Source organism: Salvia miltiorrhiza, chromosome 6 (assembly GCF_028751815.1).
Source record: "Salvia miltiorrhiza cultivar Shanhuang (shh) chromosome 6, IMPLAD_Smil_shh, whole genome shotgun sequence".
Taxonomy (NCBI): Eukaryota; Viridiplantae; Streptophyta; class Magnoliopsida; order Lamiales; family Lamiaceae; genus Salvia; species Salvia miltiorrhiza.
The window spans coordinates 18,943,772-18,950,097 of record NC_080392.1 but is presented as its reverse complement, the minus strand read 5'-3'; the positions used below and the strand labels follow the sequence as shown (position 1 = coordinate 18,950,097).

The 6,326-nt window shown below is 39.4% G+C and overlaps 1 long non-coding RNA gene across 1 annotated transcript; it reads right to left on the bottom strand.

Moving 5' to 3' along the window:
- Positions 1 to 2,211: 2,211 nt before the first annotated feature.
- On the bottom strand, positions 2,212 to 5,502 carry LOC130990326 (uncharacterized). Its single transcript, XR_009090931.1, has 4 exons — positions 5,127 to 5,502; positions 4,982 to 5,045; positions 2,787 to 2,846; positions 2,212 to 2,279 (listed from the first exon to the last, which is right to left on the bottom strand). It is a non-coding gene; the product is annotated as an uncharacterized LOC130990326 (long non-coding RNA).
- Positions 5,503 to 6,326: the final 824 nt, after the last annotated feature.

The window sequence follows — 6,326 nt, the reverse complement described above, 5'->3', positions numbered from 1 at the left end:
TATACCATAAAAAAAATTTGCCTCAATGAGGACTTTACATCATCATAAAATCTAGATTCAAAGATCTATCCAAGTACCACACATGATGAACTGGCTACCTAGTGAGCCATTACAAAAACTACTCAGTCACGGAACGTCCCAAGGTTTCGCGTCTCCGTACTAATACTAGTCAAAAGTCTATGCCGACACATGGCATACAAAAGCATTAAAATTATCTATGTTTCTGGAATATTTAAATAACATCATACTAGACATATATATAAACCGGTCTAAGAAGATCGGGTACAAGATCCCTGGGTCGGGGCATGGCTGTCTTCCTCTGGATCCTCTTCCGGATCTTCCTCTGGATCCTCTTCCGGATCTTCCTCTGGATCCTCATCTGTTTCTCCGCCAGATGGGTGCGACTCACCCCTTCCTTCACCTGCTGCTTGGCCAATGATGGCTGAGCGAATCATCTTCAAGGTGACTCGAAGAGTTGGGCGGTCGTCCATGGCCGGGGCTTTGCCCTTTTTGAGGAAATCCATGGTATCGGCTAAGACTCTGTCCACGTCGGCCATAGCGGCTGCTATCTCTGCCTTGCTCAACTGCCTCGATGACAATGGTGGCTCACAGACTAATGGCACTGAACCCGTGCCAGGTGGAAAATCTCTGTAGGCTTGAGGCCTAGAGGGGCCTGCCTCAGCGTCGTGCCTCCTGGGTTGCCCTAAGATAGGGGCTGCTGGTGGAGTCGGCTCCGGAAGTGGGTCCAGTAGTTCGTCGGGCGAAGGTACTCCGACTCGAGCAAGGTCTCCCGGACGTATATACGGCCCTCGAGGAGCATTTCCCCAACGAGTGAATTGTGCCTGGATCTCAGCAGTAAATCCAGAGAAATCATAATGCAAGTCATAGGACCTGCCAGAACGAGTGATGTAGTGAGCGGAAATCATCCTCGCCCATCCCTGCCATTCTGATGGCAGCAAATCTATTAGCCGCTCCATTCCGTCATAGTCCGATATCCCATGGTCTCTTGCAGCGATCCAGTGTCGATGGAAGCCGGCCAAGAATTGGCCTAAGTCATCACCGTGGCATCGGCGATAAGTAAAATATGAGTTCCTGATTGCATCCGGACTAGCATCTCGACGCAACGGCCGTCGTTTGGTAAAGCGCATCCTCGCCATCTATACATGAAGGTCGCATAATCAAACTCACGAATATCAAAAATAGGTGGCAAAACAGTAAGGTTCAAACACATCTACAACAGTAAGGTAATAATTCTGCTTGAGTCTAGAAATTCTAACCACGGTATTATAATCATAAGAGCCTAACACTAGACTCGAATATATAACTCGTGAAGTCTTAAATATGCTGCAACTAGTACTAATTAGGGTTTTGAAAAGAGATAACTCCGCTATGTTGCAGTTTCCAAACTATGTAGGGTATTCTTATTACTATGAAAAGTGTTCCCACTATACTCTGATTAAGGCAATAGTTGATTCGGTATCCGCCTCGCGTGAATAATCCGAACGAAGATCTATGCCCGTGTCACTATCTCATGTGTGACACTTTTCTTTACTCCCCATTGTATTTGTTTGTTGGTTTCTCGTCTGGTTCACTAATTTTGTAATTTACTCATCGCCTCAATTTACAGAGAAAAGCAAAAATGTTCTTGCTAAATTCCTTCTATTGTTGTGTTCATAACAGTGATCATGCATCCTTAGCGCATCTAAGTTCATTGAGTAACATCCCCATAAAAGGCATAAGTAAAATCAACATTTGCATCAAAGCGAAATATAAACTTCAACATTCAAAACTTTCTGTTGCATTCCTTTCTGTTGAGCATAGCGATGTGATGAAGTGCTGAGCTTTTGCCGACTGACTCTTTTATACTAGTGATCATACTAGAAAAATTTATTAACTCTAGGGTTCAGAGCAAATAAACTGCTCTGATACCACTCTGTCACGACCGGTCCTAATTAAGGATAATTAAGCCGGGGAAACCGTGACTAATGGAGGGAGATTAGAAACGGGGTAGAAAGGGAATAATTAAACAAAGAAGAATCACATTTCATAATTTAACAAAAGGAATATTTATAATATAACAGAAGTTTAGTCGTATAGACTCAAATAACTAGTAAGTTTCAGATATCTCTGACTTAGCCAAATAAACATAAAACTTCTGAGTGCGCAGCGGAATATGATTCTGATTACATGTATGAAGACATGTACCCTAGAGTTCATTAATACATAATAAGACAAAAGAATCCCGCTCGTCACTTCATCACCATCGGCAGCTGCTCAACCTGCACATTTAGAAATATATGCAGGGCTTGAGTACAAAAGTACTCAGTGGGCACGTATGCCTAAGTATAAAATACATGCTTCAAAACTGTAAATTGTCATGCCATAATTAAACAGTACAGCAAAGGGAGTTTTTCGCTAAAAGGCCCAAGCTTACTAAATTCATTTGTGATTCTTAAAGTTCGACTGCAGTCTAAGTTCTCTTGTAATCTATCATATCTGGAACTTTGTGCCGGAGAGGTGGCCACCTCTCACGGTCACTTGACCGGCCAACCCGCTAGATGACTCACGGTCACTGGTGTACACTAGTCCTGGCAGGATAGCTATCAACTGCTCAGGACCCGAATTCGATTGCATAATAAAAGTCACATCAGATAGATATCATACTGAAATTTAAATATTTTATGGCAAGACAATATTTGAAATAACTTCAATTAATTTAATCATGAGATAAACTTGCTTGAACGTAACATTTAAACTCATTTGATATATATGAAAGTAATGCCCACCTGATATAAACTTTCTGTGGTACAGTAGTTCCTTGACTGATTATTAATCTCGTGCTTGACCTTTATTACGAGAATATAAATAAGATACTGCTCAAGTAAAATCCTCAAATAATGAGAATACAGAATTAACTATGCATGATCTATATGCATGAATTATTATTCTGAGATAATAATCTGGAAGGTTCTATTATAAATCCAGGCTATCGGATAAAACTAAGTCTCGTCTCATGGAACCGGATAATTAACTAAAATTAATCTATTCTCTTCAGGATGTTATACTCCCTGATTAAATAATCTTACTCGAGGTAATCGATAGAAAAGATATAAATAAAAACTTCGACTTATTCGCTTTATAACCTCATAATTAATCGGGCTAAAAAAAAATAGGAACAAGTAATGTTATAAAATTAAATAATTAAAAGGCTCAACATAAGGCAGCCTAATAATTAATTAAATAGAATTGGCTTGAATAATTAACATGAGAGGCCCAATTGAAATAATTCATCGGCTCAAGTAATTAAATAAATCTTGTCTCAATAAATAAATAATTTGATTAGCTGGGCTCAATTAAATAAATCAAACGAGGTCCAACGAAGATAATATAACAGCCCAATAAAATAAAATAAATGGGCTTCAATTTAAATAAATTCGGCCCAAAGAGAAATAATAAAGGCCCATCTGAGTAAAATAAATAAGGCCCCAACTGAAATGATACAGCAGCCCAAATATGTGAATAATTAAAGGCCCATATAAATAAATTAAGAGGCCCAATCAGTAATTATAATCGGCCCATATAAATAAAATCAGAGGCCCAATTCATAATTAAAATCGGCCCAATTACAATAAATACAACAAGGCCCAAAATAGATAATTATGAAGCCCAAAGAAAATAAAGGCCCAAATTTTCGGCCCAAATCAATTAAATAACAAGCCCATTAAACTAAAGCCCAAGGAAATAATTGAATTAGGCCCAACTTAATTAAATTAAAGCCCAAAACAACTTGAAGAGCCCAAACTCCAAATTGACTCGGTTCTCTCTCTCAGCAATAATACACTCATCTCTCTCTCTCTCGGTTGGAGCCGATACTCTCCCTCGCCGCACAAGACTTCTCCCTCTCTCTCGCCCGTCCTTTCTCTTCGCGAGCTTCGCTGCGAATTGCTCCGGCGACTGCAGCAGCTAAGCTGCCGCCAACCGAGACTTCGATCGAAGCAGCCGCCAAACTGCCAAGGTCGCCGTTTTGAAACTCTTTCCGTCTCCAAGGTCCACCGCCGCCGCCGCGGAACCGGCGACTCAGTCGGCGCCGGTTGCCACCTGCCTCTCTTTCTCCCCGTCTCTAACGTGAAGGGGATCGAAAGCTCTAAATATCCCCTGAAATTTCAGATCGGTTTCTCCCTCAAATCCGATCTGTCTTCCTTCTCCGGTTACACCGCTGCCGCCTGCTCCGAGCGGCGTCGACTGTCGACGCGTCAAAGCCCCGGCGCTGTCCTCTCTTTCGGCCCCTCCGACTCAACTCCGGCAAAGCAGCCCGTCGTCGCTGCAACTGGAAGGTCGGGAGATTCGCCGTGTCGCTGCTTCGATCCGCCACCGCCTTGAGCTATCGCCGTTGTCTGGAGCTGCTGCTGTTTCACCGGAGTCGCGGCTTGCTGGAGGAGCGCCGCCGCCTGCCGCTGCTGTTGGCCAGCCTTCTTCCTATCTCTCCCTCTCGATCCGGCCTCAGCCGAAGCGGGTGCCGCCGCCCGCTGCCGTCTGTGGTTCTTGCCGCCATCTCCCCCGTCCATTTCAATCGGCGGTTCAGCGTCGTTGCTCCATTCGCGATGCTGCAGTTGCTGTAACACGATTCTCGCCGAGGCAGTAAGAGCTGTCGCCGTCGTCGCCATCGTCTTGGCTCGACCGAACAGGCAGCCATCCTCACTTCCTAAAGCTAAGTTCCAAATCTCCGTTTCTTTCTTTTCGTTGCGTGATTGAGTTTCGATACGAACATAAATTTCCTCGAGTAAGAATCTAGTACTTAGCATTCTATGTGTAAGCATACTGTAGCAAGCCTATATTCGATTCATGAGCTAAGGTATTCTCTTTCTTTTTGTCTGTGGAGTCTGATTTCATATGCATAAGCTGATCATGCTTTGGTTATGTCGCCTATCATGCTTGAATGCAGTAATGTGTGATGGAAAACAATATATGGGCTAAGCAATACCTTGAAATGTGTTGTTGGTTAAATATTGTTGTTTGTTGAACTGGAGTAACTGAACTTAAGGTTCCTGGCAAAGAGGAAATGAATGATTCTTGTTTTAATGCAGGTGCTAATCAAATGGAATGAAATCATTGAAGCTCAGCCTTACCTTGAGATCTTAGCAGAATGAATTGGGGCTGCTCTTCAATATTTTTTTTCGGTGAAATGAAGTGAGATTGAGAGCTGTTTGTTGGCTGGGGTTGATACTAATAATTCATTGGTGAAGAATTGAGTGTAGTGGTGGGGGAAAAAGAAAGAAAAACATAATGATAGTGGTGTGGGAACAAAGTTTAATGGAAAGAAAAAGAGAAGAAAAAGAAAGGAAAAAAAATTGTAGAGGAGAATTATTGATGTATTTTCTCTGACTCGGTGATTCTGTAACTGTAAAGTGAATCACGTGCTCATATTTGCTTGTACTGTTTATTTAAATAAATCTCGATTTCGACATGTGATATCTCGCTAAAATCGATAAGTTATAAAATGAATCTAAATTAAATCCGTAGATTTAATTTGTTCGTTGTCTTGATATTTAAATTAAATCCGCAGATTTAATTAACTCACGAGTCGGAAATAATCCACGACTTGAGTAAAAATAAATTCTAATTCCATCTCACTTAAATAAATAACGTGACTTTGCTAAGTCAGTTATAACTCTGAAATAATATCATTGATTGTTTTAACAATATAAATTCAGGATCATAAGCTGAATTCATATCAGGATAATAACCGTTTTCATTCACTGATGAATAAAAATAAACACTCATAACTGGATTCAAAATATATAAAAGAGTGGGTCATTACATTTACACTTATAAAATTTGATATTATGAAAAGCAAAAAAAAGTTAATTTTTTTTAAAAAATGTAATAAAAAAATTTAAAATACATTTTTTCAAAATGATGAGGGAGGAGAGAGAAATTTATAAATTATAATAAACAAATTTAATTTGTACATTTTAAAATCAAATATTTACATAAAATATCAAATTAAAGCTCTTATCGTGATCTTTAATTTGATAGGTATATTAAATATTTATAATTAATCGAATTTCATAATTTTGGAAAGAAATAAAACAACAAATAAGAAGTTAAAGAAATGAAAAAAAAAAGAAAAAATAGTTTAAACAAGTACCTTCAATTTTATTATAACTACAAATTGAAACTTAATTTTGAAATTGATTTCAAATTGAAAACTGCCTTTTAATATAGTATAGATATTATAGATTATAGAATATTTAGTTTCATAAATTATCAAGTTGGCGTAACTTGAAGAAATGTAGAATTTCATTCTCTATATGCTAAATATTTGA